Source organism: Saccopteryx bilineata, chromosome 2 (genome assembly GCF_036850765.1).
Source record: "Saccopteryx bilineata isolate mSacBil1 chromosome 2, mSacBil1_pri_phased_curated, whole genome shotgun sequence".
NCBI lineage: Eukaryota > Metazoa > Chordata > Mammalia > Chiroptera > Emballonuridae > Saccopteryx > Saccopteryx bilineata.
The window spans coordinates 359564910-359588460 of NC_089491.1; the positions used below are offsets into that span (position 1 = coordinate 359564910).

Genomic DNA, 23551 nt, shown 5'->3' on the forward strand with positions numbered 1-23551 from the left:
GAGAACATGCAAGATCATATTTGCTTCACCTTAGTTGCTCACTGATTGCTTATCGTATGTGCCATGACAGGGCAAGCCTGGGGTTTCAAACCAATGACCTCAGCACTCCAGATCAATGCTCTATACACTGCGCCACCTCAAGTCAAATCATTCTCACTTTTATAATTAAGAATGCACCAGAGCCTGACCTGTGGTGGCGCAGTGGATAAAGCGTCGACCTGGAAATGCTGAGGTTGCCGGTTCGAAACCCTGGGCTTGCCTGGTCAAGGCACATATGGGAGTTGATGCTTCCAGCTCCTCCCCCCTTCTCTCTCTCTGTCTCTCTCTCCTTTCTGTCTCTCTCTCTCTCCTCTCTAAAAATGAATTAAAAAAAAAAAAAAAAAGATGACAAACAGAATTAAAAGAAAAAAAAAAAGAATGCACCAGAAAGACGGGAAAGGAAGAGACCAGATAGGAAACTTGCCGTAATGAAGGTGATACAACAATGGGGATTCACACTAGCATAGCAGTAGTAAATGAGAATTAGATGGATTTAAGTTATTACCAGGAAAATTTTACAGGGTTGGTGACTTGGTGTGGACAGCAAGAAAGTGAGAGGGAGGTCATCCAAGGAGTCAAGGATAACTTCTAGAGATTTCTGGCTTAGAACTAAGTTGAACAGGAAATACGTGAGGAGATGAGAAAAGTATGATTTATTCCATTTTAGATATGTTAACTCCAAGGTGCCTGTACAATTTCTAGTAGAAATTTGTATAAACAAGTCATCTCTAAAGAGAACCAACCTACAGAAACAAAGGGTTGGTACTGATTAGCTTAGAGATGATATAATTAAAGCCATGACAATGGATAAGACTGACCCATGAAGAATGAATGTGTAGAGCAAGAAAAGTAGAGCCAAGCAAAGCCAAGCAGAGCCAGGCGGAGCAACACCAACAAACACTCCAACTACTTAGCAAAATAAAGTCTGCGACGGGTCCGCTCCATTAAGTATAGAGTTCACTGATAACCGTGATGAGAATGGTTTCGGTAAAATGGTAGGGACATGGTTTTACAATGGCAAAAACCAAATTTAAATGAGTTGATGCATACAAGGAAATGAAGTAAAGATGGTATCATAAATAAATATCTTAGGAAGCAATAAAAATGTTGAAAAGCCATTTTTCTATTTTTGTATTTTTATTTCAACCAAGTGAGATACTTAAATGCTAACAATAGAGGAGGGAAAATAAATACAGGGAAAATGAAGAAAGGAGTTAAGAATTTTAACATCATCATTTTCACCCTCTCATCAGCCAAAGGCAGACAACTAGACATGATTTATCTATTCTTTGATAGAGTAACACTACACAACCTGTAAAATATTCTTGCTACAACATCAAATCTGAATCTCTTCAAGTCTCTGGCTCCAACTATCACTTTGCAAAAAGTGTAGCGGGCAGAAGAATATATTGTAGACACCATGGGATATAACCAGCAATATCCAGACTGTAGCCTGACCAGGCGGTGGCTCAGAGGATAGAGCGTCAGACTGGGATGCGGAAGACTCAGGTTCGAGACCCCGAGGTTGCCAGTTTGAGCGCGGGCTCATCTGGCTTGAGCAAAAAGCTCACCAGCTTGGATGCAAGGTCGCTGGCTCGAGCAAGGAGTTATTCGGTCTGCTGAAGGCCCATGGTCAAGGCACATACGAGAAAGCAATCAATGAACAACTAAGGTGTCGCAATGTGCAACGAAAAACTAATGATTGATGCTTCTCATCTCTCTGTTCCTGTCTCTCTGTCCCTGTCTATCCCTCTCTCTGACTCTCTCTGTCTCTGTAAAAAAAAAAAAAAAAATCCAGACTGTAAAAAGCCCTATAAAACAGATAACCAAATTTCTTTAACAAAAATTCCAAGAGAGAAAAAGAGTTAGGGAAACCTATATTAAGAGACAAATGACATATCGAACAATTACAATTTATAGACTTGTGTACATCTGGATTTAAAAAAATTTCCTGTAAAATAAACCAATGAGTATACATTTGTGGACATTTGAACACTGACTAAATGTCTGATATTAAAGAATAACTGTAAAATTTTCAAGAGTATGAATAGTATTGTGGGGTTTTGTAAGTATTAAAATATACAAAAAATTTTATCAGTTAGTGATATGCTTCAAAATTTTAGGGTGAGTTTGACTGGGCAGTGGCACAGTAGATAGAGAATTGGACTAGAACGCAGAGGACCCCGGTTCGAAATCCTGAGGTCACTAGCTTGAGTGTGGGCTTATCTGTTTGAGCAAGGCTCACCAGCTTAAGCCCAAGGTTGCTGGCTTGGGCAAGGGGTCACTCAGTCTGCTGTAGCCCCCCTGGTCAAGGTACATATAAGAAAGCAATCAATGAACAACTAAGGTGCCACAACGCAGAACTGATGTTTCTCATCTCTCTCTCTTCCTGCCTGTCTGTTCCTATCTGTCCTTCTCTCTGTCTCTGTCTCTGTCACACATACACACACACACACACAATTTGGGCGGGTGAGCCCTGGCCAGATAACTAGATAACTTAATTGCCTGGAGTGTTGTCCCATAGCGCAGAGGTTGCCAGTTCAATCCCCAGGCAGAGCACATACAGAAACAGATGTTCCTTCCTCTTTCCTGCTCTATCCTTTCCTCTAAGATCAATAAAATAAACATTAAAAATTTTTTTATTTTATTTTTTTAGTTTTTAGGTGAAAAAAAGTCAATGGGGTAGATAATAAAATAAGACTGACCTTGAGTTGATAACTACTGAAGCTGGGTAATGGGTACAAAGAGGGTTCCATCACAATATTCTCTAATTTTGTTTACAGGTCTGATATTTTCTATAATAAAGTCTTCTTTTAAAAAATTAGAGAAGCCTGACCTGTGGAGGCGCAGTGGATAAAGTGTCAACCTGGAATGCTGAGGTTGCCGGTTCGATTCCCTGGGCTTGCCCAGTCAAGGCACATAGAGGAAGCAACTCCCATGAGTAGATGTTTTCCCTCACCCCTCTCCCCTCTATTCAAAAATCAATAAATAAAATCTAAAATAAATAATTAAAAAACCAGGGAAATACTTAATAGAACAAGAAGCTAAGGGAAGAGAAAGGAATGAGATTCACATGTAGAAATCTTACACATAAAGATAGGTCACCTATTCCACTGTGTTACAAAGAAGAAAAGGATGCAAATGATTTTATATTTTGGGGAGATATGAGGTTAGGTCTTTCCTGAGTAAGCAGGGTAGAAAGAAGGCATTATGAGGCCTGAAATATGAAATAGCTGCTCTGGAGAGCAAAGAAATGGAATAGAAAGAACATTTTTTTAGATGGGAGACTGAATTTTTAGTATTGAAATATACAAAGACGTGTGATTTTTCTTTAACAAGGACTTACAGTATGGTTGCAGACACAGAGAAGTTGCATATTTAGATCAAAGGTTGAGCTGAAGATTTGCAAGGTATATGTGATGAATAACAAATAAGAGATGAAATAATGTATCAAAGTGCCTAAATGGCATTGTAAGAAAGTGAAAATAGAAAAGAAATTTTGAGAGTAGAGGGATCAAGAAAAAAGGTCTCTATAACCTGGGAGAATGTTCAGAGAGTGGGGTGATTAAATTTAAGGCTTCCCAGTTTGTTGTTAATATTAACTTTGTTATTATTAACTATATGTTAATAATGTTTTTATTACAACTAGCTATGTATTGAGGATACACAGTAGAGACAATGGATAAGCACTAAATGCAGACGAAGATAATGTGTGCTTAAGTCTGTCATCAATTCTATAACCCTGAATAATTCATCTAACTTTTCTGGAAAGTGGGTAGCATCTAAGGTTCCTTTCAACTCAGATTTTTTATCCTCTATCAATTTCCTAATTTTAATACACACACACACACACACACATACACACACAGTCCTCACAAAAATTAGGGGATATTTTATCACTTCATACTCAGATGAAATATCCCCTAATTTTTGTGACATACACACACACACACACACACACATATTACTATTAGAAAAGTATGTGACTGAGCTATCACACCTAGGAATATAATGTACCTTTCCAATAACTTTTTAGCTTATTTTAACATGTAATTGTAAAATATCATGACAACAGAAATAAACAATTCTCAAATGGAGCATAGGAGATAGTCTGAAATATTTTGCAATTAATAATGTATAACCAACAGTACAAATGAACTAGACAATACTGTCTTCCCACCTGGTGGTGATGGAGTTCTTAATCTTTTTATTTTTATTGGGGGGGGGGGGGGCTGATGTCCACTGGATTCCTGAGAATGTGATGAAAGCCTAGATCTTTTTATTCAAAGAAGCATTTATAAACAAAATATTACATATATTTTAAGAGGGGTCCCAAAGTCAACATAATGAATGAAAACACAACATTTTTGAAATAAATTTTGGCAGGCCTTCAATAATCTCTTCTAAACTATCTGTATATATTACAAACATATTTCAAAGAGAGTCTCATTTATTCATTTGCATGCCAATATCCAGACATTAAGTTTAGAGATTGGATCTGTGTTGCCTAAGCACTAGAAACAGAGGCTTTCTGGAATGTAGAATTTTTTAGCAATCTAGATTCTAGTATTATATCCACTTATCTGCTACACCAATGTTTTATCACTTGGGTAAGTACCTCACAACAGAAAGAAAAATAGAAAAAGTAAAACAGAAAAGATAAAGAAAATAATATCATGGCCCTGGCTGGTTGGCTTAGTGGTAGAGCGTCGGCCTGGTGTACAGAAGTCCCGGGTTCAATTTCCAGCTAGGGCACACAGGAGAAGCGCCCATCTGCTTCTCCACCCCTCCCCCTCTCCTTCCTCTCTGTCTCTCTCTTCCCCTCCCCCAGCCGAGGCTCCACTAGAGCAAAGATGGCCCGGGCGCTGGGGATGGCTCCTCGGCCTCTGCCCCAGGCGCTGGAGTGGCTCTGGTAGCAACAGAGCTAAGCCCTGGAGGGGCAGAGCGTCGCCCCCTGGTGGGCAGAGCGTCGCCCCCTGGTGGGCGTGCCGGGTGGATCCTGGTCGGGAGCAGGCGGGAGTCTGTCTGACTGTCTCTCTCCGTTTCCGGCTTCAGAAAAATACAGGGAAAAAAAAAAGAAAATAATATTACATTAAAAATAATCTTATAGGGCCCTGGCCAGTTGGCTCAGCGGTAGAGCGTCGGCCTGGCGTGTGGGGGACCCAGGTTTGATTCCCGGCCAGGGCACATAGGAGAAGCGCCCATTTGCTTCTCCACCCCCCCCTCCTTCCTCTCTGTCTCTCTCTTCCCCTCCCGCAGCCAAGGCTCCATTGGAGCAAAGATGACCCGGGCGCTGGGGATGGCTCCTTGGCCTCTGCCCCAAGCGCTAGAGTGGCTGTGGTCGCGGCAGAGCGACGCCCAGAGGGGCAGAGCATCGCCCCCTGGTGGGCAGAGCGTTGCCCCTGGTGGGTGTGCCGGGTGGATTCCGGTCGGGCGCATGCGGGAGTCTGTCTGACTGTCTCTCCCCATTTCCAGCTTCAGAAAAATACAAAAAAAAAAAAAAATCTTATAGCCCTGGCTGGTTGGCTCAGTGGTAGAGCATCGGCCTGGCGTGCATAAGTCCTGGGTTCGATTCCCGGCCAGGGCACACAGGAGAAGCGCCCATCTGCTTCTCCAACCCTCCCCCTCTCCTTCCTCTCTGTCTCTCTCTTCCCCTCCTGCAGCCGAGGCTCCACTGGAGCAAAGATGGCCCGGGCGCTGGGGATGGCTCCTTGGCCTCTGTCCCAGGCGCTAGAGTGGCTCTGGTCATGACAGAGCGACATCTGGGAGGGGCAGAGCATCGCCCCCTGGTGGGCCTGCCGGGTGGATCCCAGTTGGGCGCATGCGGGAGTCTGTCTGACTGTCTCTCCCCGTTTCCGGCTTCAGAAAAACACAGAAAAAAAAAAAAAGAAGAAAAAAATCTTGTTTTCTATACTGATTTTTAAAATCACCAAATTAAGGCTAAAATTTTAAAAAATAATAATAATCTTCAATATAAAACAGGATGGTGGCCTGACCAGGCGGTGGCACAGTGGATGAAGCATCAGACTGGGATGCGGAAGGACCCAGATTTGAGACCCGGAGGTCTCCAGCTTGAGCGCGGGCTCATCTGACTTGAGCAAAAATCTCGCCAGCTTGTGTTCAGGGTCGCTGGCTCGAGCAAGAGGTTACTAGGTCTGCTGAAGCCCCCCTAGTCAAGGCACATATGAGAAAGCAATCAATGAAAAACTAAGGTGTCGCAGCGAGAAAACTGATGATTGATGCTTCTCATCTCTCTCCGTTCCTGTCTGTCCCTATCTATCCCTCTCTGACTCTCTCTCTGTTCCTGTAAAAATAAATTAATTAATTTAAAAAATTAAAAAAAAAACAGGATGGTGAATGATGTATTAATTTAAATTCTTCTCATTTTAACTTTCAATGTATTAACATAGGTTTCACACTTATAAAAACAAGCTTTACAAAATATTGTTTCATGGTCTTTGCCAACTGTTTTTTGAAATAAGGGAAAATAATACGATATATTAAAAAAAATAAGAATGCCTGAGGGAAAACAAATAGCAGAGGAGTATTAACATAAAAGATGAAATCATCTATTAGATGTAGAAGTAGGCATTTAAGAGTGTCACTAAAGACTTTGGATGAGCCTGACAAGGTGGTGGTGCAGTGGCTGGAGCATCGGACTGGGATGCAGAGGACCCAGGTTCGTGAACCTGAGGTCGCCAGCTTGAGTGCGGGCTCATCTGGTTTGAGCAAGGCTCACCAGCTTGAGCCCAAGGTCACTGGCTCAAGCAAGCGGTCACTCGGTCTGCTGTAGCTCTCCCCACCATCAAGGCACATATGAGAAATCAATCAATGAACTAAGGAACGACAACGAAGAATTGATATTTCTCATCTCTCTCCCTTCCTATTTGTCTGTCCCTATCTCTGTCTCTGTCTCTGCCACAAAAGAAAAAAAAAAAGACTTTGGATGATTACACTGGGCAACAAAATTTTTGCTTGTTCTTACCTAATTCGAGTGTGCTGATCTCAAATCTGACATTAGTTTTTCTCTGTAAGCTACAGTTTTTTTGCAATTCAAGATTTTAGGTTTTCATTTCATTGTAAAATTTTCAACATTTATAATAGTTTAACATAATGAAATAGAATGTCTTCTTGGTCATCATCTTTGTGAAAATATAATAATTTATATAATGCAGTAAATACACTAATACACTAAAAGATATGACTGTATCAGAATTTGTCTACAATTGTACCAGAATTTGTCTACAATTTCAAAACAGAACATATTAAAACACTTCATAAAATTTGCACAACTTATTTAAATTCTATTCAGGCAAAAATTTGCGTTTGCAGCTCTTGTGTTTGTGTATTTGTTGAGGACAATCTCCTTTGATGCTCCAGCAGTAGTCTGCTTATCACTAACAGCTCCAAGATTTTTGTGAAACTTATCAAAGTGACTGTTCAGGAAGTGAATCTTAACGTTTATGTTACATCCAATGTCGCAGAAAGCCAACAGCATCCTTTGAACCAGAAGTTCATAGTTTTCTGCTTTTTTGTTGCCAAGGAAGTTCTTTGTAACTGCCACAAAAGACTGCCATGCTGCTTTCTCTTCCTTATTCATCTTCCTGGTAAATTCTTCGTCACGTATGAGGGTTCGAATTTGAGGTCCATCGAATACACCTGCTTTTATCTTCTTGAAAGACAAGGCAGGAAAAGCAGAAATAATATGTTGAAAGCATTCACTTTCTCTATTCAAAGCCTGAACAAACTGCTTCATTAAGCCAAGTTTGATGTAAACTGGGGGGAAAATGATCCTGTCTCAATTAACTACAGGTTCATTCACAATATTCTGTATCCCTACTTCAGAGCTTCATGTTTCGGCCACTCCTCTGTGTCCAGTGTTTCTCCCGAGCTCGGCTGTCCCACAAACACAGAAAGCAAGAATACTTCGTGAAACCTCTCTGTAGTCCTAGCAGGAAATTGATCTTTTTTTTCTATTTTTTTCTATTTTTCTGAAGCTGGAAACGGGGAGGCAGTCAGATAGATTCCCGCATGCACCCAACCGGGACCCACCAGGCACGCCCACCAGGGGGTAATGCTCTGCCCATCCAGGGCTTCGCTCTCGCGACCAGAGCCACTCTAGCACCTAGGGCAGAGGCCAAGGAGCCATCCCCAGCGCCCGGGCCATCTTTTGCTCCAATGGAGCCTCGGCTGCGGGAGGGGAAGAGAGAGACAGAGAGGAAGGAGGGGGGGAGGGGTGGAGAAGCAGATGGGCGCTTCCCCTGTGTGCCCTGGCCAGGAATTGAAACCGGGACTTCCGCACGCCAGGCCGACGCTCTACCACTGAGCCAACCGGCCAGGGCAGAAATTGATCATTTTAAGATCTACACAAATGTCTGACCAGGCAGTGGCACAATGAATAGAGCAATGGACTGGGATGCGGAGGACCCAGGTTCGAGACCCTGAGGGCGCCAGCTTGAACCCAAGGTCGCTGGCTTGAGCAATGGGTCACTTGGTCTTCTGTGCCCCCCCCAGTCAAGGTACATATGAGAAATCAATCAATGGACAACTAAGGAACCACAACGAAGAATTGATGTTTCTCATCTATTTCCCTTCCTATCTGTCCCTATCTGTCCCTCTCTCTCTCTCTGCCACAAAAAAAAGGTCACATTTTAAATTTGATGTCTAATATTTGTTCTATTTATAGACATGACCCCATGGGTTGCTGGCTTGAGCCCAAAGGTCTCTGGCTTGAGCCCAAGCTCACTGGTTTGAGCAAGGGGTCAGTGGCTTTGCTGGAACCGCCCAGTCAAGGCACATATGAGAAAGCAATCAGCCTGACCAGGCGGTGGTGCAGTGGATGGAGCATCGGACTGGGATGCAGAGGACCCAGGTTCGAGACCCCGAGGTCGCCAACTTAAGCGCGGGCTCATCTGGTTTGAGCAAAAGCCCACCAGCTTGAACCCAAGGTCACTGGCTTAAGCAAGGGGTTGCTCAGTCTGCTGAAGGCCCGCAGTCAAGGCACGTTTGAGAAGGCAATCAACGAACAACTAAGGTGTCGCAATGCGCAATGAAAAACTAATGATTGATGCTTCTCATCTCTCTCTGTTCCTGTCTGTCCCTGTCTATTCCTCTCTCTGACTCACTCTCTGTCTCTGTTAAAAAATAAATAAATTAATTAAAAAAAAAAAAAAAAAAGAAAGCAATCAATGAACAACTAAGGCAGGAGTCAGGAACCTTTTTGGCTGAGAGAGCCATGAACGCCATATACTTTAAAATGTAATTCTGTGAGAGCCATACAACAACCTGTGTACGTTACGCATTATCCAATAAAAATTTGGTGTTGTTCCGGAGGACAGCTGTGATTGGCTCCAGCCACCCGCAACCATGAACATGAGCAGTAGGAAATGGATTGTAATACATGAAAATATTTTATATTTTTAACATTATTAGTTTTATTATTAAAGATTTGTCTGTAAGCCAGATACAGCCATCAAAAGAGCCACATCTGGCTCGTGAGCCATAGGTCCCCGACCCCTGAACTAAGGTGTAGCAACAAAGAATTGATGCTCCTCATCTCTCTCTCCCTTCCTGTTTGTTCTTTCTGTCCCTCTCTCTGTCTCTCTCATTTTAAAAAAAATAAAATAAACAGAAAGAACTGCATCACTAGCCTGACCAGGTGGTGGCACAGTTTCTAGAGTGTTGACCTGGGACACTGAGGACTCAGGTTCGAAACCCCGAGACTGCCAGCTTGAGCATGGGCTCAGAGACATGACCGCATAATTTCTGGCTTGAGCAAGGGGTCACTCGCTCAGTTGGAGCCCCCAGTCAAGGCACATATGAGAAAGCAATCAATGAACAACTAAAGTGCCTCCAACTGTGACTTGATGCTTCTCATCTCTCTCCACTAAAACAAACAAACAAACAAAAACAGCAGCAACAACAAAACAACTGCATCATTAACCAGACCTGTGGTGGCGTAGTGGATAAAGCGTCAACCTGGAATGCTGAGGATGATGGTTCAAAACACCAGGCTTGCCTGGTCACAGCACATATAAGAATCAACTCCTATAAGATGATGCTCCCTCACCGCCTCTCTCTAAGATTAATAAATGAAATCTTAAAAAAAAAAAAAGAAAAAGACATAAATCCTAATAGGAACACTGACAAAACAAAATGGTCTTGAATGTAAACTATTTCTCATAAAAACGTTGGGTTTCCCATAAATTGTGTTGTACCTTATCAAATCCTTCATTTTCAGATTCAATGGGATTCTATAATACTAAACAAGTATTTCATAAATATAAATATTAAATTATACTACTTGTTCTCCAATGTAACTTCCAACTTGAATTCTATTATTCTACTAGTTAACTTCCAACTTGAATTCTATTATTCTACTAGTTAAGTTTCATCAAAAGAAAAAAAACCAAAATGTACCAAACTGATGATGCTGACCTCTGTATGTTTACATAAATTTAAGCAATGATTCTTTAGGTTGAAAAACACCAGTATAACCATTATGGAAGAAAGTATGGTGGTTCCTCAAAAAATTAAGAATAGAACTAATTACCTTATAATCCAGCAATCCCTCTACTGGTATCTACCCCCAAACTTGAAAACACTGGTACATAAAGACACGTGCACCTCCATGTTCATCACAGCATGACACTTGTTCACAGTGGCCAAGACATGGAAACAACCAAAGTGTTCCTCAAAAGAGGATTGGATAAAGACCATGTGGTACATATATACTATGAAATACTACTCAGCCATAAGAAATTATGACATAGTGACATTTACAACAACATGGAAGGACCTTGAAAATATTATACTGAGTGAAATAAATCAGAAAAAGCTAAGAAGAGTATGATTTTACACATGGGTGGGAATATAAAACTGAGACTCATGGACATATAGATAAAAAGTGAAGTGTTTACTGGAGGAGAGGGATATAGGAAAGGGAGAGAGGATGTAAAGAGGGACAGATAAAAGGTGATGGAAAATGATTTGACTTTAGGTCCGTGATGGTGAACCTTTTTATAAAAACTGCCTACTTTTGCAGTGCTGGTCAATCTGCTCCAGGCGTTCCAGCTTTCATGGTGGGCGGTAGAGGAGCAACCAAACAGTGCCGCAATTGGCCCACCATGAAAGCTAGAACGCCCACTAGTGGGCAGAAGGGACCAGGTGACCAGCACTGCAAAAGTGGGCAGTTTTTATAAAAAGGTTCGCCATCACGACTTTAGGTGATGGGTATGCAACATAATCAACAGTTCAAATTCTATAGAAATGTTTACCTGAAATCTGTGTACTCGAATTAATCAATGTCACCCTGATAAATTTAATTTTCTAAATGAAATTTTTTTTAGAAAAAGAAAAAACTGTAGGAAAATGGCTGAGAGATTAAACTGCAGCCTTGAGAAAAATCTTTCATGTGGACTTCGGAACACCAAGTCCTGCTGGGGCAGAACGCTGCTCCGGCAAGCACTACTATGATTGTTTATACAGGGGTCTCAAAGTCGCGGCCCGCCCACCAATTTTGTGCTGCCGCAGACTGGCCCGCAGACTAATCCACGAAGTTTGATTAGTCTACGGGCCGCACAAAATTGGTGGGCGGGCCGCGAGTTTGAGACCCCTGGTTTATAGGAAGCAGCTGATCCCTATAGCCAATTTCCTACATGCCTGGGGGTCATCGGTTGGTCATCTTTCTCTGCACCTGAATCCACTGTAGACTAATTTGACCCAGGTTCTGCTAATCTTCTCGATGAGCAAGGAGAGCAATAAATATGATGAGGCTGCAGAGATCTGGGATCTCAGTTCTAGAGGCTGGGAGTCCCCTGTACCCATCTTTTCTCTATGTTCTGTCTTGTGTGTATTTTTTCTTAAGTCCTGCAGCGCCTTCCTTTTGTGCACACCCACAGCTGAGCTGGTCTCTGCAAAAAAGAAAACCACCTCTGAGAACATGTGTACCGTATTTCCCCATGTATAAGATGCAACTTAATTTTGGGGCCCAAAATTTGAAAAACAAAATAATGTATTACATAAAGTTATTGAACTCAAGTTTTATTGATCAAAAAATTCATACAACTCCTCATCACTGTCAAAACTCCCATCCATTAGCTTGTCCTCATCTGTGTCTGATGATAAATCAGTTTCATATATTGCCTCGTCCTCAGTTCCATATACGGCATTTGTAACGCCACACTTCTTAAATGACAATGATCTCAATCTTGATATTATCCCAGGATGTTTTCACCCAGGTACAAACTTCCCCTATAGTTGGTTTCTTTACTCTTCCTGCTGGTGTCAAATTAGCCCCAGAAGACTTTATCCATTGGTTCCATTCGTCTCTCATGGCAGCTTTGAAGGGTTTGTTAATGCTGATATCAAGTGGTTGGAGCTGGGATGTCAAGCCTCCAGGTATGATGGCAAGTTTTGTTTGTGCTTTGCAGCAATCCTCTTTGTGTATTTTGTTATGTGTGCCCTGAACCGATCAAGCACCAATAGTGCAGGTTTGCGTAAGAGCCCACCTGGTCTCCTTCTCCAAACTTTCTCAAACCAGAACTTCATCCCATCCTGATCCAGCCAACCCTTGTCATGAACGTGGACAGTCACTCCTCGAGGAATGTCTTCTTTTGGCATTGTTTTGCATTTGAGAATCAGCATAGGAGGTAGCTTGGTTCCATCGGCACAACAAGCTAGAACATAATGGCTCTTTTCATGTCCACTTGTCTTCCTGGTTACAGTTTTCACCAACTTAACAGTTCTGCTACTTGGGACATCAAATTGAAGGGGGACTTCGTCCATATTTGTAATCTGTCCCAACTCAAATTGATGTGTCTTCCTACATTGAATGACAAAACAATGAAATTCAAGGACCTTCTGCTCATAGCTTTCAGGCATCTCTGGGACAAGTCTAGTGAATGTAAGCATGCTTAGTCCATTTTGTTTCATGAACATGAAGCACCAATTGTGTCCTCTTTTGAAATCAGTAACTTCTTTTTCATCAGCAATTCTTCTTGCTTCATGCTGAACCATCTTTGTAGACACAAGAATTCCAATTGCCCTTTGCTCTTCAATCCGTATCTTCAATTCCCTCTCTAAATCAGGCCATTCTGCTGACTTGCCTCTCATGGCTTCTACAATGGTATTTTCAGTAGGGTTTCTTTTTCCTGTAGCCAGTCTCTGATTGGTTACTCAGCTGGAGGAAGACCAAACTTACATTGAGCAGCACAGTTTCCATTCACTTTTGCAAACTGGATCACTTTTAACTTGAATTCAGCACTGTACAAAAATCTTTTTCTGAGCCATTTCTGGGAAAATGTGGCAAAATGTAACCTACCATAATATACAAGTAACAAGTGCGAAACAATGAGCACAAAGACAACAAGCACAAAAAAGTGGAAAATGCAAGAAAAAACAAAATCACCAACCACTGTATAAGACGCACCCAATTTTTAGACCCCAAATTTCTCGGAAGAAATGTGCGTCTTATACATGGGGAAATATGTTGATTTTTTTCAAACTGGATTTACTAAAATATCTTAAGATGAAAATAAGTATAGATCTTAATTAGATGCATCCATTAAAACCATCTGAGTGCTTAAAGCTCTTTTTGAATTTATCTAGTAGGTCTTCGGTTCTTACTGGAAGGACCCCTCCCCAAAAAATAATAATAAAATAAAATTTAAAAACCACCTGAGGAACTTCCAGCAAATAATCATGGCGAAGCATTATCCTCACAGATTCTGAGGAAGCATCTAAGTTTTTAAAATTTCTCCAGGTGATTTTGATGTACATCCTCAAATTATAGTTTTATAGTTAGTCCTAAAGGATCAAAAGAAAAATTACAAAGGGGCAATCAAGAAATTATCAATGTCAGAAAATGTTAACTGGGTGCCATGGGCAAAAATCAACTTGTGTGGCTAAGCCTTAGCCGCTAAGATACTCAGATTTCAATGGTAACTGCAACAACTGTCATTCAGATTCAAAGAAATATTTACAAAATCCTTCAGGTATATCTTAAAGAGATCTGTTAACAGGAAAAAGAGGTCAATTCAACATTTTTAATCATCTAATCATTATATAATCATCTAATCCTGATATATTCTAAGACACATTCTTGTGCATATATATTAATTTTGTTGCTTTTTATCTTGATTTTATCTAGACCAAGAGTCAACAGACTTTCTATAAAAAGTCAGACAGTAAATATTCCAAGTTTTGCCAATCTTGAGTTTTCATAGAAAGAAAACAATAAATAATACATACAGTAACACGTAGCTCTGTTCCAATAAAACTTTATGGACACTGAAATTTAAATTTCATGTAATTTACACAAAGTATTAATAATTTTAATTTTAATCCTGACCAGGCAGTGGCGCACTGGACAGAGTATGGACTGGGATGAGGAGGACCCAGGTTCGAGACCCCGAGGTCACCAGCTTGAGCGAGGCTCATCTGGTTTGAGCAAAAAGCTCACCAGCGTGGACCCAAGGTCACTGGCTTGAGCAAGGGGTTACTTGGTCTGCTGAAGGCCCACGGTCAAGGCACATATGAGAAAACAATCAATGAACAACTAAGGTGTTGCAACGAAAAACTGATGATTGATGCTTCTCATCTCTCCATTCCTGTCTGTCCCTATCTATCCCTCTCTCTGTTTCTGTAAAAAAATAAAATAAAAAACAATAATTTTAATTTTAGAAACTATTTTGCAAGGTAAATTTCATAAATATCTTTACAAAATAAAATGTGACAAAGTATTACTCTTTTGCACCTGACCTCTGGTGGCGCAGTGGATAAAAAGCATCGACCTAGAACACTTGAGGTTGCTGGTTTGAAACTCTCTGGGCTTGTCTAGTCAAAGCACAAATGGAAGTTGATGTTTCCTGTTCGTCCCCACCTTCTCTCTCTCTCTCTCTCTCTCTCTCTCTCTTTCCTAAGAGTAATAAAAATAAAATCTTTAAAAAATATACATATATATTACTCTTTTGCTTTTTTTACTCAACCACTAACTGTAGAACTCATTCTTAGCTCTCAGGTTGTACAAAAACAAGTTGGCAGGCAGGATTTGGCTTGCCAGCAATAGTTTGCAAGCCCCCCCAACTCTATAGACAAAGTTATCTTATACAGGCTTTTCTTTTAAAGATTTTATTTATTAATTTTTTTGGAGAGAGGGGAGAGAGGAGGAGAAAGAGGGAAAGTGAGAACGAATGGGGAGAAGTGGGAAGCATCTACTTGCAATAGTTGCTTCCTGTATGTATGTACCTTGACTGGACAAGCCCAGGAGTTTGAACCAGTGACCTCAGCATTCCAGGTCAATGCTTTACTCACTCTGCCACCACAGGTCAGGCATAGGATACTTTTTAAAAGTTCTTTTGAGAATATGTTTACTAAAGCTGGGGACAGTGAAAACAAGGAAGGGCCTGTAATAGAAGAGCAGGCAGGCGGGGCTGCTGAAAAGGGGGTCTTAGGGATAGGTTCAGGGGTTAGCCCAAGATGAGCTGCTGCTGCCCACTCTTCCCGTGGTTACAAGTCTGATGGGGTCCTTTAGAGTTTAGGAGATGGACACCAATACGAGTTACTTTTAATAATATGTTGGAAAAACAGCTGTGTTAGGCTTGCTCACTTGTATTTTGCCTTATCAGTGCATGAGCACGTGGCGGTGTGTATAGTCTATCTACGTAAGCCAAGGGTGCTTTCCCTCAGCGGGGATGGCGGATTATGTATTGCCTCGCTGACGCTGTGAGGGTCCACTTTTGCTGTTTGTTTGCCTGCTGCCGTGAGAAGTGGCCTTCCCCTACTGTTTGATCATCCACTGCTGGGAAACTCTATTAAATGAGAATGGCCCAAAGCTTTCTGGCACAACAGCTTCTCAACCATCTGCCCAAATCCAATGTGGACCTACCTGGCCTCGGCCACCTGCATTACATAATAGAAGTATCTATTTAGCAGGGTTTGTCAGGCAGATTAAATGAATTGATATATGTGCTTATATGAGTGCCTGGTACACAGTTTAAGTATACATCTTGATCACTCTTAGCTTCTATATCGCCTCCATTTTACTTAGTACTCCTTCATGTGTTAGCCCAGGGGTAGTCAACCTTTTTATACCTACCACCCACTTTTTGTATCTCTGTTAATAGTAAATTTTCTAACCGCCCAAGGGTTCCACAGTAATGGTGATTCATAAAGCAGAGTTACAGCGAGTTAAAACATATAATAATACTTACCAAGTATTTTATGTCGGATTTTCGCTAAGTTTGGCAGAATAAATCTTTATAAAACAACTTACTATAGTTAAATCTATCTTTTTATTTATACTTTGGTTGCTCCACTACCGCCCACCATGAAAGATGGAACACCCACTAGTGGGCAGTAGGGACCAGGTTGACTTCCACTGTGTTAGCCTATCACATTGAAACATTTTGCCTAAAATCTGATTGTTATAAAAAGAAAAGCTCTTTCATTGTTAAGGAAGTAACTAATTCATTAGCTTTTCCTAGAAACTTTCTAGCTCTCTCAAAAATTAGAAGTAAATATATCCAAGTGCAATTTACCATAGCAGTAGTCCCATTACACTAAATCAGGCATTAAAAAAAAAAAAACAGGCCCTGGCCGGTTGGCTCAGTGGTTGAGCGTCAGCCTGGCGTGCGAAGTCCCGGGTTCGATTCCCGGCCAGGGCACACAGGAGAAGCGCCCATTTGCTTCTCCACCCCTCCCCCCTCCTTCCTCTCTGTCTCTCTCTTCCCCTCCCGCAAGGCTCCATTGGAGCAAAGTTGACCCGGGGGCTGGGGATGGCTCCTTGGCCTCTGCCCCAGGCGCTAGAGTGGATCTGGTCACAACAGAGCGACGCCCTGGAGGGGCAGAGCATCACCCTCTGGTGGGCGTGCTGGGTGGATCCCGGTCAGGCGCATGCAAGAGTCTGACTGTCTCTCCCCATTTCCAGCTTCAGAAAAATACCAAAACAAACAAACAAATAAACAAACAAAAACCCAGAAACTGGCCCTGGCCAGTTGGCTCAGTGGTAGAGCATTGGCCTGGCGTGCAGGAGTCCCAGGTTCGATTCCCGGCTGGGGTACACAGAAGAGGCGCCCATCTGCTTCTCCACCCCTCCCCCTCTCCTTCCTCTCTGTCTCTCTCTTCCCCTCCCGCAGCCAGGGCTCTGATTACAGCAGAGCGATGCCCCAGATGGGCAGAGCAACGACCTGAATGGGCAGAGCATCACCCCCTGGTGGGCATGCCGGGTGGATCCCGGTCGGGGCGCATGCAGGAGTCTGTCTGACTGCCTCCCCGTTTCCAACTTCAGAAAAATACAAAAAAAAAAAGAAAAAAACCCAGAAACTAACCTACTAAGACCTCAGCTCAGAGGAGGACATAAAGATTCCTAGTTTTCAACACACTAATGCAAATGAAACTGAATTTAGGAAGGACTTGTCTATAAATGCATCATTACATTATAACCAAGACATCTTACATACTCTGGTTTTTTGTTTTGTTTTGTTTATTTTACAGAGACAGAGAGAGAGTCAGAGAGAGGAATAGACAGGGACACAGACAGGAACGGAGAGAGGTGAGAAGCATCAATCATCAGTTTTTCGTTGCGACACCTTAGTTGTTCATTGATTGCTTTCTCATATGTGCCTTGACCGCGGGCCTTCAGCAGACCGAGTAACCCCTAGCTCGAGCCAGCAACCTTGGGTCCAAGCTGGAGAGCTTTTGCTCAAACCAGATGAGCCCGCACTCAAGCTGGTGACCTCGGGGTCTCGAACCTGGGTCCTCGGCATCCCAGTCCGACACTCTATCCACTGCGCCACCACCTGGTCAGGCTACATACTCGGGTTTAAAGTACTTTTTCCTTTAGGTAAGTACGGAGTCAATTTAATTAGTCAAAGTAAATTACTAACTCTTAGCCTGGCCTAGCCCAGCCTAATACTAAAGTGGGAGTCAAAGAGTATTAAGGAAAAGCTAAGTAGAATGCAAGTGAGGACAATTATCTCCAGCAAGGTATAATGAAGTAGCATTCCACATGCCCAAATCTTCATTATTAAAGTGTTTTATTTAGGGTACACACCTCTCATTCGTATGTCTTGCAATTTTTCATCCCCTTTTACAATTCAGCCAAAGGCAGCCAATCACCACCTCTGTGAACCCCTTCCTGGCCAGCCATTCCCCTTGGCAGAAGTAGGTACCCTTTCCTTAAGTCTCATTGTGTGATGTACATATAAGCATAATAGCTTATACAGAATGCATTTACAGAATGCCATTACATCCCAGGTCCTCTCTTACAATGTTCAATTCTTTCAACACCTAGACAAGAAACTAATATCCTCATTTAACAAATGAGGAAACAAGTTCACTAGGTTTAGGTCACATATCCAAGGTCAAATAGCTAGACACTGGCAGAGCCCAGATTCAAACCAGGTTTGTTTTTGACTCCCACATCAATGGTTTCAAACAGCAGGAATGAGGACAGAGAGGAGGCCAAATAGGCAGGATTCCCTTTTTATCTGTTTATATATTGGATTTCCATGCAAGAGATTTTGGGTAAACGTTTCCAGTGCTAAGTCAAATTCGAAAAATCACTGATTCTACCCCGTGCTGCCTCCCACATTCTTTGTAACTAGATACACGATATCCCTAGTACCAGACTGACCTCCTTAGGGGCAAACATTGAACTGAATCTCTTTGTTTCTTTAGTACCAGGTATAGTGTATAGCACTCAACAAATGTTTATATGGAATCAAACTTTGAAAGCAAGACTTGCAAATAATTGTATTTCCAGTTATAGCCAATAAGTAACTTACAACTGCATAGCAATTTATAGTTAAATTCTTTCATATATAATCTCCTTTTAAATATTTTATTTATTCACTTTTAGAGAGAGAGAAAAGACATAGAGAGAGAGAGAGAGAGAAGCATCAATTCCCATATGTGCCTTGACTAGGCAAGCCCAGGGTTTTGAACCAGCGACCTCAGCATTCCAGGTCGATGCCCTATCCACTGTGCAACCACAGGTCAAGCTTGTATATAATCTTCTTAAATATCGCTTCTCCGCCTTTTGGCTAACAGGGGTCTCAAACTTGCGGCCATGCGGCCCGCCCACCAATTTTGTGCAGCCCGCAGACTAATCAAACTTCGTGGATTAATCTGTGGGCTAGTCTGCGGGCCGCACAAAATTGGTGGGCGGCGAGTTTGAGACCCCTGGGCTAAGATCAAGTGTAATCTTCTTAAATAAAGAAATCAAGCTGAACTTTTTAAAATGTTTTCCAAAAATGGCACATTTATTCAATACCCAAAGCTTTATTATTTTTTTTAAGATTTTATTTATCCATTTTTATTGGAGAGAGAGAGGGGAAAGAGATAGAACAAGGGGAGGAGCAGGAAGCATCAACTCCCATATGTGCCTTGACCAGGCAAGCCCAGGGTTTAGAACCGGCAACCAGAGCATTCCAGGTCAACGCTTTATCCACTGCGCCACCACAGGTCAGGCCCTAAGCATTATTTTAATAAAATATAATCCAACAACTGTCATATGGTATTGGCAAAAGAAATTAACAATGTTTTATTTGTTTTAATTGCCATACAAAAATACTATTAGGGTTAAACCATATAAAACTGCCAATAATGGCAATTACACAAGTTCAACCTAATACTTATCAATAGTATTTAAACAGCATTAGCTTAGTTCTCAGCAGCTAACATAAATAGCAGAGCTGGGATTTATTTACATAGTTTTGACAAAAAAATAAAGCAAAGTAACTCCCTCCTCTGATTTCATAATTCTTTATACATACATATATTTAATACTTCTCACACTACACTGTAATTATCTGCCTTGATGGTGTCTCCTCAACAACTGTCCTCTAAAGCTACAACATATTTAGTTCTCAGTGTATCTTTACCAAACATCATAGTAATTGACACATGGTAGGTATCTACTGTTTTTAACTTACTACAGGCATCATACTAAAACTAAAAATTTGTATTGTGCTCTCAAAACTGAATATGCACTGTATCACCTTATTCTCATCCTCCATTTTTAAAAATTCCAAAAAAAAATCTAAATCTGAAATATGGACAAACATCCAAGTCCAGCTGGTTGGGGGTGGTATTGATAAAATTTTATCTTTTTTAAAGACTGTACACTAATTAACATATCAGAGAATATATACCAATTTTCAAATCCTGTAGAAAAATCAACTGGCTGTCTTAACTTTATATTGAAACTTTTTTTTATTTAAGTGAGATAGAGAAAGCATGTGCCCTCACTGGTTTAAGTTCTCATTATTTGACTGGCTAATATTCATAATTTAAACCGGCGGTTCTCAACCTGTGGGTCGCGACCCCGGCAGGGTCGCCTAAAACCATTGGAAAATACATAATGCATAGCAGGTATTTACATTCCGAATCATAACTGTAGCAAAATTACAGTTATGAAGTAGCCACCAAAATTATTTTTTGGTCTGGGGTCACCGCAACATGAGGAACTGTATTGCGGGGTCACGGCATTAGAAAGGTTGAGAACCGCTGATTTAAACATAGGTAAAAACAATGTTTAAAACTACATCATTAGCCTGACCAGGCGGTGGCACAGTGGACAGAGCAATGACCTGGGACACTGAGGTGCCAGGTTTGAAACTCCGAGGTCACAGGCTTGAGTGCGGGGTCACCAGCTTGAGTGTGGAATCACTGACAAGATCCCATGGTCACTGGCTTGAAGCCCAAGGACACTGGCTTGACCCCCGGGTCAAAACACAGGTATGAGAAGCAATAAACAATTAAGGTGCTGCAACTATGAGTTGATGCTTCTCATCTCTATCCTTTCCTGTCTCTCCACAGCAAAAAAAAAAAAAAAAAGTCAAATAGCTAATGTTTAAAGATTTCTATTTATTGACTTTATAGAGAGAAAGGGGGAGGGGAGTGAGAAGTATCAACTCAGGTGCTTCACTTTAATTGTTCATTGATTGCTGGTCAACCCAGCAAGCCCAGGGTTTCGAACTGGTGACCTCAGCATTCCAGGATGACACTTTATCCACTGTGCTACCTCAGGCAAGGCTTGAATAGCTAATTTTTAAATGCTGGCTCAAAAATTTGGTTTTTTAGGGTGGGGGAGACAGACAGGAACGGACAAACAGGAAGGGAGATGAGAAGCATCACCTCTTCATAATGGCACCTTAGTTGCTCACAGATTGCTTTCTCATATGTGCCCTGACTGGGGGCTCCAGCCAAGCCAGCAACCTTGGGCTTCATGTCAGCGACCATGGGGTCATGTCTATGATCCCACACTCAAGCCAGCGACCCCGTGCTCAAGCCGGTGACCTGAGGGTTTTGAAACTGGGTCCTCAGCATACAAGGCCAATGCTCTATCTACTGAGCCAACCGACTGGTCAGGCTCAAAAATTGTTTTAACTACGCAAGGCTAAGAGAAATGCACCTACCGACTTAGTTTGGCCTTCAGGCTGCCAGTATAAATCCCTCTGGCTCAGTACTAATATGTGTTAGTTTTGAATAGCCGAAGAGACTGAATTTATGGTCTAAAGCAGAGGTCCCCAAACTTTTTACTCAGGGGGCCAGTTCACTGTCCCTCAGACTGTTGGAGGGCCGGACTATAAAAAAAACTATGAACACATCCCTATGCACACTGCACATATCCTATTTTAAAGTAAAAAAACAAAACAGGAATAAATACAATATTTAAAAATAAAGAACAAGTAAATTTAAATCAACAAACTGACCAGTATTTCAATGGAAACTATGGGCCTGCTTTTGGCTAATGAGATGGTCAATGTGCTCCTCTTACTGACCACCAATGAAAGAGGTGCCCCCTCTGGAGGTGTGGCAGGGGCCGGATAAATGGCCTCAGGGGGCCGCATGCAGCCCGCGGGCCGTAGTTTGGGGACCCCTGGTCTAAAGTGATGCCAACAACATTATCCAGTCTATTTACTCAACTCAAAGCATAAAAATTACTAAAGAATATTTAACTAACCTTAGAATAAATATGGCAATGCAAAAATAAAGAGGCCCTGGCCAGATGGCTCAACTGGTTAGAATGTCATCTTGAGGTTGTGGGTTCAATCCCCAGTCAGGGCACATATAAAAATCAACCGAGTGCATAAATAGGTGGAAAAACAACAAATCCATGTTTCTCTCTCTCTCTGTCCCGCCTACCTCTTCCCTTTATCTCTAAAAATCAATAAATAAAAATTTTTAAAAAGAAATAAGTTGGCCATGGCTAGTTGGCTCAGTAGTAGAGCACCAGCCCAGCGTATGGAAGTCCCAAGTTTGATTCCCAGTCACGGCACACAGGAGAAGCAACTACCTGCTTCTCCACTCCTCCCCCTCCTCCCTCTCTCTCTCTCTCTCTCTCTCTCTCTCTCTCTCTTCTCCTTCCACAGCAATGGCTCTAATGGGTTCAAGCAAGTTGGCCCCGGGCACTGAGGATGGCTACATGTCCTGCCTCAAGGTGCTAAAGTAGCTCTGCTGCTAAGCAATAGGGCAGCAGCCTCATCTGATCAATCATCATCTGGTAGGGGGCTGGCCCAGGTGGATCCCAGCCTCTTACTTAATAAAAGAAAAGGCTCTGCCCAGTTGGCTCAGTGGTAGAGCGTCAACCCTGTATGTGGAAGTCCCGGGTTTGATTCCCGGTCAGGGAACACAGGAGAAGCGCCCATCTGCTTCTCCACTCTTCCCCCTCTCCTTCCTCTCTATCTCTCTCTTCCCCTCCCGCAACCGAGGCTCCATTGGAGCAAAGTTGGCCAGGGCCCTGAGGACGGCTCCACAACCTCTGCCTCAGGAGGCAGAATGGCTCCGGCCATAAAGGAGCAATGCTCCAGCTGGGCAGAGCATCGCCCCCTGGTGGGCATGCCGGGTGAATCCCAGTAGGGCGCATGCAGGAGTCTGTCTGATTGCCAACCCGCTTCTTACTTTGGAAAAATACAAAAAATTAAATTAAAAATTTTTTTTAATCTTTTCAGCAGATACCATCCTATTTACCTCAGCATCATCTGTAATAGTGAAAATTTACAAGCAAACAAAATGCCCATTTCTGTAGTGTAGATAAAAAGTATAATATAATATAACCATATATGAGACTATATAACACAAACTAGATCTACCATTATCAATACTGTATCTAGAAAATATTTTGTTAGGTGAAAACACCAAGTGGTAGAATTATATACAGTGCAGCATTCATGGCAATTTTAAGCACTAATATACACTGTTTATAGATACATATGTATAGTAAAAAAAGTACAAAAACAGAAGGAATATATACAAATTTTAAGAGGAATTTTATATTGGGAAGAGGGAGGGTAATAGGATTAGAAAGAGGTTCAAACGAACGTCAACTGTAACTGTTTTGCTTCTAAGAACTCTTGACGTGGCCCTGACCTGGAAGAGGTCAGTTTGTTAAGAGTGTCGTTCGAATATGCCAAGGTTGCGGATTTGATCCCTGGTCAGTGCATATATAAGAATAAACCAATAAATGCATAAATAGGCGAAACAAATTGATATTTCTCTAGCAAAATCA

At 41.9% G+C, this 23551-nt stretch overlaps 1 protein-coding gene and 1 non-coding gene across 4 annotated transcripts in view; one reads left to right on the plus strand and one right to left on the minus strand.

Annotated features, from left to right (window-relative positions):
* Positions 1-23551, minus strand: part of PAFAH1B1 (platelet activating factor acetylhydrolase 1b regulatory subunit 1) — a 94581-nt gene that overhangs the window by 49274 nt on the left and 21756 nt on the right. The gene's annotated exons all lie outside the window — the stretch shown is intronic.
* Positions 13616-13678, plus strand: LOC136327407 (U7 small nuclear RNA). Its single transcript, XR_010729629.1, has one exon. It is a non-coding gene; the product is annotated as a U7 small nuclear RNA (small nuclear RNA).